This window comes from Thermobia domestica, chromosome 16 (assembly GCF_964235325.1).
Source record: "Thermobia domestica chromosome 16, izTheDome1.hap1.1, whole genome shotgun sequence".
Taxonomy (NCBI): domain Eukaryota; kingdom Metazoa; phylum Arthropoda; class Insecta; order Zygentoma; family Lepismatidae; genus Thermobia; species Thermobia domestica.
This window is the reverse complement of record NC_137469.1, coordinates 97,310,324-97,324,278: the sequence shown is the minus strand read 5'-3', so window position 1 is coordinate 97,324,278 and position 13,955 is coordinate 97,310,324. Positions and strand designations below refer to the sequence as shown.

Sequence of the window (13,955 nt, the reverse complement as noted above, 5' to 3'; positions counted from 1 at the left end):
AAAAAATTTTGGGTGCGTGCTTGACCATCACTGAACCACTAGCGCTGAAGTAATGCCTAACCAAATGACGTTGTTCACGCATATAGGCAATTCTGAAATTTTGTAGTAATCAATTTTACAGTCAAACATTAGGCTAGAGTGAAAATTATATGAAAATATTGTATTATAATGGAGTTTACGCACTTGTACAACGTTTCACAGTTCTAGTTAGGATGGGGCGTGAAACTAAAGTTGCAAGATTTGATATTAACACACAAACAGAAAGAAGAGTAACTAAAATCATTGTACAATAGTGTGTATTTTTTATACAATGATGTTTATACACATTGTACTCTACCTTCAGGGACGCCCGCAGGGTCTTTTTAATGGGAGGAGCAAAAGATTGATACACAACCACAGTCAAGAATTCACACAAACACACACACCTGGGGTGGCTATTATCATTTCACTTTGATGGTAGAACTTCGGAGAGGGAGAAAGATACAAAAATCAATATTTTATATAAAATGTAACTATGTTTGTGACTTCATCACTCTTAAACCAGCCGACCGATCTGAATCAAATTTTCAACATAGATGAGGTTCAGACCTGGGATAGTTTTCTTCTTATCATATCACTTGATGGTACAACTAAGGGAAGGGGAGGGAAAGATATTTTAAAATGATCGAAAATGACTGATATTAGTGTCGAATCTATAGTTTTCGGCGTCGCTGGGTTGAATAGTGATATATCCGATATTGTTTAAATCCATACCACTAAAAACAAAAACAACATATTTCACGCGAACCAAACACATGGGAAAAAGAATTGCGCATTTATTTTTTATTTAACCCAGTTAAGTGGGGATCAATGCTAGTTTAATATAAATAGTATACTGAGAAAAATTCCTTCTCCGGACAGCGGTATATTGTATGTACAAATATACGAAATTCTCTTGCTTACTGCAGAAATCAGTATGAAGAGTACGTTATCCTTATGCTATATACGCACTGCCCTTAGATGTTATATCATGCAACAGGATGTCTGACATCTAACAGTTTTCCGTATATCACATACATATACTCCTCAGCTATATGTCATATACAGTACGTCCATTTGTATGTGAAATCCTGAGAGCCTATATTGTGTCATACGGAAAGTAAGTATAGATGGAACACTTATACGGAAAGTATTATAAAACATGCGTTTTCAGTTATACGTCTGCTGTACGTCAAGTCCAAAAACTACAGGAATTACGCATGTAACTTATCTTTTTAGGTACGCCACCTACATTTTTTCTCAGTGTATATTAAGTACTATAGTATATGAGTAACAAAAGTAGTATGTCTTGACATGTGCTTCCAAGAAGAAACACTTCAAAAATCCACATGTAATACTGCTTCCTTTGGCCCACACTGCGGACTGTGATATCCACTTTTGGCATCATTGTTAGAGTAGGAGCTTAACCATAGCTTACTTAGAATATAAGCAATCGTATAAATACATATTACATTGGGCAAGTAACTATCCAAAACGGTTGAATAAGCTCGGAAATTACCTCGAACAAAACCACAAATTACAAACGCTCTCTCTCTCTCTCTCTCTTTGTAATAAGAGACTATACTATACATACTGTATTTTTGATGAACTTTTAATGCGTTTACGAGCACTCTCAGTTCTACTGTTTTATTTTCAACAACTTGTTTGAAATGTAGCCTTGCCAACAAATGTCACCCCTCACACAAGCTTCGAGGAAGGAAATTTTGCTTTTCCACTGGATCCAATTAGTTTCGAAATCCAATTGAAACTCGAGCATGCAATGCTTCATCTGCGTCAGGGTTGACAACCAAGACATAAAAATATACTTTGTAGCGACAATATCAAACGTCTATTCGATTTTACAGAACATGTGGTAGTGAACGTTACCTATTGGTAATCTTCAGCGTTGCCACAGACATGAGTGTAAAAGTAAAATACGAATATTGAAGTTGTCTCGTGCTTCTTTCACTCATGTTATAATAAGTATTCTATCATCAATGATGACTCTAAAGAGGGAACTTGGGGAAGAAGACACCTCCGGAGGCATCCCCTTCCCCTTCCCAGCTCCCCCAGGCATGATATAATGCATGTCTAGTAATGTAGGGGATTTAGAATTTAGATTTCTGGGCTTTCAGCATCTATGGCCATGTTAGCCCGTCACATTTTGAGAGATGACGTCCCTCGGCGAGCACACAATCCGGGGAAGGGGAAGGAAGGAAGCGTCCTGGGACCTATAAGTTAGGTACCACGCCGGCACTTGTCTGGTATGAATGAGGAAAGCCCAGTAAAACCTCATTCATTATGACTGACCTGAAGAAACTTTTCACACTTTTTTGACCGTGTGTCTTCATAGGGAATTGAACCCGGGACCGCTCAAGTAATCTAAAACTATCAGTTTCAGTATATAAGAAAGCTACTTACCCTAACGGCGATATGATCAATTGACCAAACGCCAAAACATGGTTCTGAGATATTGATGGAAACACAAACATGTTACTACAGTGAAACCTCTAAATAACGGACACCAGTGGGACATGAATTTTTGTCCATTATTGAAAGATGTCCGTTACAGAGAGGTTACAGAAATTTAATTTCTCACAATGGTAATTGTATTCAGTAAATATAGTAAAAGCATTGTGTATGAGCATAGATACGTAAAATTTAATATGAAAATACTCTATTTAGTGCGTATTTGAATTACTGGAAGGGATGAAGGATAAATTAATTTCTGTTAAATAATATTATTACTAGGGGATGTGTTAATATATTCGTTCTTTGGCAGAATGGATGAAAAGGTAAGTTATTGTGAGTGCATATGTTTATTGACCCAGTCGCAATCACAAAAAATATCCTCTTAGTGACAGTGAAAAAGAAGCCGGAAAAACTCTAACTCAGACTTGTATCATAAGTAAAAGAAAAATGTTGCTTTTCCAAAAAAGTAAGAGGAAACATTGCTCATTGAAAATGTTATTGTAATGTTTTATTATCTATGAAATTGTCGGGAAAGATCCAAAGACAAGATGAAAAAGGACTAAAATTTATTAGGAAAGGGAAGATCTGCATAGAATTCTTGGTCGCACGACTGACCCTGCACGAGTGTTGTTGCTTATTGAAGGTTTTCTAGGACTTCCACCAGAAAGCAGTTTATTGCGGACAGAAAAAAAAAGAAGAAGAAGAATTTCAAGTTCAGCTTGAAGCTGTTCTGCTTGATGGTTCACCAGGTCTAGACTCAAGATAGATACACTTGTGGGGAAAAGACTTTTCTGTTTCCTGTAATATATCGCAGAACCGAGAATAATTTCTGTCCGTTATGAAGAAGTTATTAAAACGTTTGGGGAGAAAAAGGACTGTCCGCGTCCGTATCTGAGAGTATCCGTAAAAGAGAGGGTTTTGTTCCGTAAGAGACCATATATTTTTGCCGGGGCAAAAAAATCTCCGTATTATAGAAGTGTCCGTAATTGAGAGATGTCCGTTAAGGGAGGTTTCAAGTTCTTGGCGCTTGTTCCAATAGATTTTCCTAAACGTTTGAGAAAATAGTAGGGTTTCAAACCTTTTTTAAAAAACATTATTTACATTGTTTCCTACACACTGATGTAAAAATCTCAAAAATTGAAAAATGGTGCTTGGTCAATTGGTGCATAACACAGTCCAATTATGTCTGCCCCTCCAAGAAATTGAGCCCGTAACATACATTTATTAAGCGCTCGGCTCAACAAATATTTTAATGAATGAAATCATGTGGAATAATACAGTTTTTCTGTGAAATGTATGTGTGAGAGAGAGAGTGGTTAAAGGTTAGGGATTGAAAATAATTTTAAAAATCTATTAATGTTTAGTCTCATTTTGAGTTTGAAAGCAAAAGTAATAATTTAGTCAGCGAAGTTACTAATTCGTGAAGTCGTAAGTTACTAATTCACGGTTTCTCTTTGGTTCTGACTTGATATTTGATAAATTAGCTGATGGTGAGTTCCGGATGGTGCAGAGAAAACTGCCTCATGTTTATATTGGAAGGATCTTGATGTTTGTTGGTAAATTATGTTGATGATAAGGGTTACTGTTTCCTTCTCATGTTGAATTTGTAATAGCAGGCAGTTGCCCTTAGTTTGTTGCTGAAATGGAGCAGGTAACCGACGTTTTGAAGCAGTAGATCTTTAAACTGGTGGAAATGTTGCCAAAACGTCGAGCGATCGAGCATAACTTCGTGAATTTAGACAAGATCCACATATTCATGGATCATCGTGACGTGTTATCATTCTGGTTTAGTAGTTTTGGACACTCTAAAAGGGTCGTGGTTAGAAGGTGTTGTATCTTCCCAAACTGGCTGTACGTGAGAAAGTGCTGATCTGATGAGAATGCAGTAAAGATGAACGCGTGTACTGAACTAGCTATAATTTAAAGTTTATTTTGATGCTGTGTTTTGAAGAAGAAGATTTCAGAAGATAAGTTTCCGATTCAGGTACATTCCTTTAATACTTTACTCCAGGTTGTAGTAGTAGTTCCTCTGGTGCTAGGGGTCTCGGGTTCAAACCCTGCTCCCGCCAAGTGAACTTTGTGGTGGACAAACACCGTGTGCGTGGGTTTTCTCGGGGTTCTCCCGTTTCCTCCCACTTTCTTCATTCCACCATTTCATTCATTACTCATCATCACCGTCTCCTTTAGCCTAACCGGCATAACCGTGGGACGTAAAACTCAAAAATTTCATTTCATTTTTTCCAGGTTGTAGTAGTCGCCTTTGAAGATGCAGCACGACATATATATGACTGTTTGTGGTCTATAATCCGGTAGTCAGCAGTATCCTGGGTTTGGTGTGTGTGTGGAAGAAACAGGTCTGGATCCACGTCTTCTATTGTGTGGTCCTTGTCAGTTTTTGGTTTGCATATTTTCAGATGCGAGTTGCTTGGTTGCAATCTCTTAGAGGTCTTATGGTGGGATTTCCTCTCCCCGATCGACGTGCTGTTTTAGTTGGTGTATCGTTTTGTGTATCTTTTGATTTATGTTCAAAAATGGCGGAGAGACACAGACAGCATATATAACCTTTCTATAGAGTTTCCAGGTTACCAAGAGTTCCTTTTCTCTTAAACGAATTTGATATTTGTTCTTCGAGATGTACTAAAAATTAATGCAAAGTCAGAAGACAAGGAGGAAGAGGCATATATGACAGATTCCAGTAGTAGGAGAGATTTCTTTGTTCGTGTTGTCTCTAGTATGTAAGCTGTTTGGTAGCATGTGTTTTATATAGTGTTTGTTTCCATAGTAGTTGCATCAGTCACATCTGCCGTTGTATATACAATAAGCAGTAACTTAATATTGAACACTTGGTCATCTTTGGCATTATTTAACGTTCCAGTTGGTAAGATGCCGGGTAGGCGAAATGTAGTTATTCTATAGAATGTTGCCTAGAGTAAAAGTATAATTTGTACAACTGAAACGTAAAGACCAAGAATTCCAAGGAGCTGTGTAAAAACAAGCAACCAAACTTCTGCTTTCCACCTCAAACAATTAACACACAACAACAAATTATCACCAGAGGCGAAAGTAGTACTGCAAAAGGATGCTGGTAACTGGTAGATTAGAAATATGTACCTGGGGAAATCCCCCGGAGCCATATCCTGAAATCAACACTGCTTCGCTGGAACAGTCGTAGAAGAAGAAAAATTGTCGCCGCTATAGGGGGTTGATTCCTCCTTGCTCAGATGGCAAGTAGAATCTTACCGAGGAATAGTATTATATCACACACTTGTAAACTCCTTATTAATATTCAAGTATGTATTATGCATCAAGAATATCAGTAAACATAATTGAATCATAGAGTTCGAAAACCAGTCGTCTCCATCAAAACTAATTTTAAAGACGAGACCAAAAAAAAAAAAAAAAAAAAAAAAAAAACTACATTAGTCAATATGCATCTGACATATACGGCTGTTTTTATTTCTGGACCGTAGAAACTGTCATATTCTACGGTTCAAAAATAGAAACAATCCTATGTATCAGATGCATATTGACTAATTTAGCTTTGTTTGTCTCTCCTACTCGTATAAAATTAGTTTTGATAGAGATGACTGGTTTTCGAACTCGACAATTCAATTGTAATGTTAAAGCAGAGCATTCACTGAAGTATGCTGGGACTTTGTACGGAAATAAAGTTAACCAATGCTGGTATAACTTTCGACATTACAAAGTTCAAGTGAATGTACCTTTTACGCCAGAAAGTAGTTTATTTTCATGTTACATCTCCCTGTGCGTGTCTGCTGTTAGCATATGTAATACACTGCCACCAAGATATAAGATTGGTGTAGAAACTCTAATTCGTTAACTATTTTTATCAAAACTCAAAAGAAGAACTAGCATGGCATCACATCCCGTGAATGATGTGGTCGCAGGAGAAAATTGTCTCTGTTAATGGCAAATACCCAAGTTGGCTATTGAATTTCGAAAAGCACTTGTATTATATTTGAAAAACACATTAATAAATTTCCCGCTTTGAACAATATCGACAAAGCAGAGAGCAGAATTTCTCATATTATAAACATGAGAAAATGAAGTAATCATATTACAGTGATTAGTAAATAAGTTTACTTGTTGAAAGTTTGATTGATTCATTTGAAGTTTAAATTTCCTCTTCAGCATAACACTTACATTAGATGTAAACTTATAGACACAACTAGAACGCGAATCACATTAGCTTAATCGGGTATCGAACCTGGGTTTTCTGTGTCAAAGGCAAGTATATTATCCATATAACCACTAGGAAGCTCGTACTGCTGAAGATGGAAAAGCATTTGTACTTGAATAACAAATGAATAAATCTTACACTTTGAAAGTGAGTGTTTACCTAACACATACCAGTGTCATATCTAAGGGAGAACGTTTGGTTAATCTTTCTAATATTCTTCTTAATCTCTGCAGTGGTTCTTAAATACCAAGGGGGTCTGCGACGACTAAATATTGAAATGTGTTGTAATAAAATGGAACTCTCAGCTGTTATGCAAGAAGTGCTTTTTAAGATTAAGAAACTGCAGCTGTCGACAGTACGAATATAAAACAACGACTATTCATCATTTCCAGCGTCCAAGGATTTCATTGATTCTTCAGGTGAAAAACTCTCTGATGAAATGAACAAAACATTTGTAGGACACTTGAAAGCATTAGCTACAAGTTTTCGAGAATATTTCCCTGTCCAACTACTTGGTAAAGGTTGGATTGAAAATCCTTTTCACTAATGTAGAAATCCATGACATACATGATAGGACTCTTTCTAATACAGAACAAGAACAGCTATTGGAACTATCCTATTATATTTAATGGAAAAACGTTTTCAAAGACAATGATCTTTGTAGCTTTTGGTTGTGTGTGCGCTGTGAGTATGAAGAGTTATCTAAGAAGGCATTGCAACATTTGATGTCTTTCCCTACCACTTACTTATGTGAGTTGACCTTTTCTGTTCTTTACAGTATTAAAACCTTAAAGCGAAATCGTCTTAATGTGAAATCGAACCTAAGGTTGATGGTAACAAAACTTACTCCAGATTTAAACATGATTATGGAAAAAACACAAATAATTTCATTTCTCACATTATATATATATTCTCAATTTTGAAAGTTACTGTCTGTTCAATTGAAATTTCTTACAGTAGGAAACAATCATGTGTGTTTAGAATAAATTACTTATTGCATTATTTTTCTTGATATCTTCCTTGTCAGTGGTAATTCTAATTTAGTATATTTTTTTATACCATGTGAAATTTCAGATAGAATTGCAAAGGGGTCTGCAGATCACTTTCCGAATGAACAAGATGTCTGCGTTATCGGAAAGTTTGAGAACGACAGCTCTAAAGTATTTGACCATCGCTAATCCTCCGCAAATATTCTCCGTCTCTCCTCATGGGCGTAAGCGAGATAGTGAGGTAGGAAACTGCTTATACTGTGAGGTTGATCTTGTATGGCGGTTTGGGCACTTGCCAACTGTACCGAATTCAAGTCCCGCCAGTGGTACGAAGAACATGTCAATGGTAGTTTCTGTCTTTCCAAACTTCAGCATGTTACATAAGGACGTAAAACGCAAAAACCACAAACTATGGTCGCAAACCTCAGATTCTAATTTTCATAAACCTTCGAGGAGAAATAATGCAATTACGTAAAAATTTGGATTTTAAGCATTGCTGTACATTAATTAAAACAACAAAGTGTATGTTGTTTCTACAATATTTTATGTTAGATGTAGTGGCAACACTACCTAAAGTGTTTTTTGATACTATTGAAACAAAATAAATGTTCTTCAGTGGAAAATCCTATTTAATAGTAGAACGTACATTGTATGTCCATTTTTTTTTATTGTTGGCGGAAGATGTGTGTTATGAAGTGAGGGAGAAAAGAAGAGACATTTTCCCTCGTGTCTGGAAGAGCAAAAGCGGAAATTTCATTACGTAATATGATTTCAGTACCGACGTCAAACTTGAAGAGATGACAGGAAAGTCCACACTAACAGCATTTGCAAAGGTTGCCTTAGTAATGCGTCCTCGACGCTCTCTGCTTACACAGTTCAACCATTTCCAACTTGAGTGCTAAACGATAAAGAAACAATGACATTTCGGGGTTTTCCTCACCGCTCTTGAGCAAGACCTTTGTATAACGTTCGCAATTTAGGAAAAGAATTATCTGTTATTACATTACATTGTACACTTAAAAAGTTAATAGTGCACTTTGTATCTAATGACCAGCATATTATTCACCATGTTTTAGAACTTCAGTAAATAGGTAATAAAAATCCAACACTGCTTGAAGTACAGAATTAAGGCGTCCACGTCATTGAATGGGAAGGATTTTTTAAAAATCATTTTATTTTACAATTTAAGAGAATTAAGATGTTTCACTGAATGGGAAATTCAAAAAGTTAGTGTACTTTAGAATTTAGGTTGTGAACGTTTGGTTTTTAACCAAGAACCTCCTCTGTATACGTTGCCAGCAATATGTCTGAAGTCTAAAGGTGCGAAATATTAATTTTTAATAAGTTCTAGGGTTCGTGACCTTATCTGAAGACTGCCAGGTTATAGAAAATACCGGTTTTTGGATATGCTACATATATATTAACATAAAATGATTACTTTTACAATCCATTAAAGGAAGAAAATTAAACAATAAATGTAAAACAAACCAAATTTATTTATCTATTTATTTCATAAGGACAGCACAACAGACTTAATGCCCAGTTTGTTAATGCAATATTTACACCATCCAATTGCGAAAGGCAATCCCAGTTTACTTTAGAGAGTTCTATGTATATCTTTTGGAAATCTGCTTTTCCAAAATTAAAAATATTTGGATGAATTATTCTTAGATTCCGATTCTCTACATTCCTAATAAGTATTTTCCTTACTTGAAAGAGACTATTCAAATTATTGATGAAAATAAACACACTTTGTTGTCAGAATTTAGTATTTTCATCACGCTTGTGTGTCATAATGTTCTACTGAATCTAATTAAACTAGACAAATTTAATTTTCCAATTATTCCATGTTGAGCGTTTTACAAGATGTCTTCCTGTTTTGCCTACTAGCCTCCCAGCAGTATATATATATATATATATATATATATATATATATATCAAGATTTCTACGTTATCAAGATTGTAGGCGAAACAGGAATTCCTGTTTGGCCGATTCTTGTGTGGCTTACTGTTAAGACGAAAGGAAATTTCGGTGTATTCCTGTTTCGCCTATTCCTGTTTCACCTACTAGCCTTCCAGCAATATTTATCAAGATTTCTACAATATCAAGGTTGTAGGTGAAACAGAAATTCCTCTTTTGCCTACTCCTATTTCGCCTACTGTTAAGATGAAGGGATAGTTTTCAGTTTGGGATTTCTTTTGGGAATTTTATTTTTAATACGAATTCAGTTATTTCGTAAAATAATTGGCGAAAATGCATCAATAGCCGCAATTTAAACAACTATCATACGAACTCCACACTGATTGACGTTTCATTGGGGAAAGAACAAATCCGAATCTCAGAATATGTCGACATTTGAATCAAAACGTTTAATGAGTCACCATGAATATAACGTGTGCGCTAGTCTTGTGTTGAACTTTGTGTGTGTTATATTATTAGAACAGAATAGAATATAATATTTTTTATTGTCAATAAACAACTAATTTTGTAATAGACAACGTCAATAATATACAAAAATCAGATTGTTATAAAATGCTTTACATTGGTTTTCGAAATCGACATTACACATTCTTCGAATATACAATATATTCGTAATACACTATACTTTTTCATGTCGGTATATTTATAGCTTTTTGAGTTGTATTTAGCTTAACATGTGGGGGTGTTTAAATCATCTTTATGCTTTGAGCAAACATTCTTATTATATGAGCGAACATTATTGCAATCCTGATTTCCTCTAACCATTCTGATTCCATCCTGATTTTCTGTAATGTGCATAAGGCATCTAAAAATGTACACCCATGTCCAAAATGATTGTCACATATCTATAACTGTCTTCTTGTAAGAATAAAATTTAACAATGATTTTCCAGCGTACTTTTAATACTGATGCTATGTGTATAGTCGGGAAATGTATATTTGTGGTAAATTTCATAGGAAAATAATTATAAATACGAAAATTAAAATGAATAAAACAAAATGTTGCTAAATTTACAAGAAAGTTTTATGTTCGTTTTATTGTTCTTATTTACCGCTCTTGTGACATGAAATTTGCCACATACGTATCTTTTCAGATTATACACGTACTAACATTATAAGAAATACCGGGTGAATTCGTTATAAAATTATATTCCTACACAACATATTTATAGATATGTGACAATAATTTTGGACATGAATGTACAAAGAAGAAATTGTCATGATCTGCATTTCCTTAAAGAATGGTCTACATGATACAGTATCTGGCAAACCTTTTATTGCTCTTATTGCTCTGGCAAACCTTTCTTCTGCTATTGGTAGACAATTTGAGCACCCGATGAATTACACAATAATATACCATAGTGTAAATGACAATGAAAGAAAACATAATAAGTTATAAGAAGAACTATTTCAATAACTGTTGTCCTTAGTTTGCGAATTAAAAACAGTATTCTAGATAGTGTTTTACATAACTTTTCAATATGTACATTCCAGTTTAGCTTTGGATTTAGATAGAATCCCAGATGTTTTACAGAATGGCATGATTACCAAGATAAAAATGAATAGCTTCTGTCTTTTAGATTCATTGAGATAAAGTTTGTTATACTTTAACCACGTTGATGGCATTTCTAACGTTTCGTTATTTATTTTAACTCGCATTAATGTCTTATCTGTACTTAGAAGTGTTGTGTCGTCAGCATATAAAACAGATTTACAAGCTAGAAAACCTGGAAAGTTATTTACATAGATGAGAAAAAGTAAATGTCCTAGCACACTCCCCTGAAGCACTCCTGATGTTACATTAAAAAACCTTGACCTTTCATTTGCAATACTACAGCCTGTTGTCTACTACTAAGATAGAATTTCATTAATGACAACTCAATTACCCTGATATCATGACAATATAACTTTGCAACCAATGAACCGTGTGACACTGTATCAAAAGCTTTACTCAGATCTCGTAGTATTGACACGTATATAAATTACTTTCAAAATTGTATAATATATGTGTTACCATATTTTCCACAGCCTTGGTCGTGGAAAACCCCGATCTGAATCCAAATTGCGGAGTGTAGATAAGTTTATTCGTTTCTAGATAGTTTAATAATTGATTTTTAATACATTACTCAAAAACTTTGGATATAATTTGCACTAAGAATAGAGGACGATTGTTATTAGCTTTGCATTTATTACTTTTCTTACGTATGGCTACAGTGATTGTCAATTTAAGCCAGTCAGAGAAGATTCCCTTTAAAAGCATCCAGTTAAATAGGTAAACTAAAGATTTAATTATAACATCAATAACTTATTTTTAAACAAGTTGTTAGAAAATCCATACAAATCTTCAATTTCAAGATGTCAGTTTACTAACCACTGATAAAACTCTTCTGGTATTAATTCCAGTCCATGACAAAATTGACTCACTGTTAATTACATTTTGCTAATGAACTTTTAGTTAAAATCGATTTTCGGAGAAACAGTTTTCATCTATTGATTTATCGTTTAATTCTGTTAAACTATTCAAAAAATATTTATTGAACTCGTTTACAGATATTGGTATGGGGTCTCGAACAGCGCGTTTTCTAATGTCCTTATTAATTATAGACCAAGCTGCTACACATTTATTCTTTCAATTATTTATCGAGTTTTCATTTGCAGTAGTTCTTGCTGCTTATCTCTTTTCTGTATATCTTTTTAGCAATTTTATTTTTTATCAGTTGTTAATCCTGTAGTATGGCAATATTATGCAACATGATTAGTCTACCCCATTGTGATTTAATATGTGGCATATGTTGTACTTCAAAACATTTACTTCCTTATGATAGTTCTCTTAACCTTTTTTGGACAGCATTCATTTAGATACACTGTGTGATCAAAAGTATCCGGACATCCCCGAAAACATAAGTTTTTCATATTAGTTGCATTGTGCTTCCACCTACTGCCAGGTACTCATTATCAGCGACCTCAGTAGTCATTAGACATCGTGAGAAAGCAGAATGGGGTGCTCTACAGAACTCACGAACTTCGAACTTGGTCAGGTGATTGGGTGTCACTTGTGTCAGAAGTCTGTACGCGAGATTTCCACACTCCTAAACATCCCTAGGTACACTGTGTCTGATGTGATAGTAATGTGGAAATGTGAAGGAACACGTACAGCACAAAAGCGTACAGGCCGACCTCGTCTGTTGACTGACAGAGACCTCCGACAGTTGAAGAGGGTCGTAAAGTGTAATAGGCAGACATCTATCCAGATCATCACACAGGAATTCCAAACTGCATCAGGGTCCACTCCAAATACTATGACAGTTAGGTGTGAGGTGAGAAAACTTGGATTTCATGGTCGAGCGGCTGCTCATAAGCCACACATCACGCAGGTAAATGATAAACGACGTCTCGCTTGGTGTAAGGAGCGTAAACATTGGACGATTGAACAGTGAAAAAACGTTGTGTGGAGTGACGAATCACGGTACACAATGTGGCGATCCGATGACAGGGTGTGGGTATGGCGAATGCCCGGTGAACGTCATCTGTCAGCGTGTGTAGTGCCAACAGTAAAATTCGGAGGTGGTGGTGTTATGGTGTCGTCTTGTTTTTCTTGGAGGGGGCTTGCACCCCTTATTGTTTTGCATGGCACTCTCACAGCGCAGGCCTAAATTGATATTTTAAGCATTTTCTTGCTTCCCACTGTTGAAGAACAATTCGGGGATGGCGACTGCATCTTTCAACACGATCGAGCACCTGTTCATACTGCACGGCCTGTGGCGGAGTGGTTACACGACCATAACATCTCTGTAATGGACTGACCTGCATAGAGTAATGAATTGAATCTTATAGAACACCTTTGGGATGTTTTGGAACGCCGAATTCGTGCCACCGACCTACATTGATACATCTCCACAGTTCAGCACTCAGTGAAGAATGGGCTGCATTCCCAAAGAAACCTTCCAGCACCTGATTCAAAGTATGTCTGCGAGAGTGGAAGCTGTCATCAAGGCTAAGGGTAGGCCAACACCATATAGAATTCCAGCTGTACCGATGGAGGGCGCCACGAACCTGTAAGTCATTTTCAGCCAGGTGTCCGGATACACAGTGTAGTATATGTAAGCAAGGTACGCATAAAAGCTCAGAATTGTAAAAGCTCAGAAATTTCTTAGGCTTTTTCCTGGTCCCGTGCCGCACATTTTTTTTTTTAAATTATAGCTAGAATTGTCTTCTGACTGTTTTGTGAGAATATTTTTTGTAACAAGTGTCTTTATCCTTACAGACATGTCGAACTTTGTTAACACGAAACGTGG

General features: G+C 35.8%; 1 protein-coding gene across 1 annotated transcript in view; it reads right to left on the bottom strand.

Moving 5' to 3' along the window:
- The window catches only part of LOC145673261 (uncharacterized), a 551,410-nt gene that overhangs the window by 37,816 nt on the left and 499,639 nt on the right, over nucleotides 1-13,955 (bottom strand). The gene's annotated exons all lie outside the window — the stretch shown is intronic.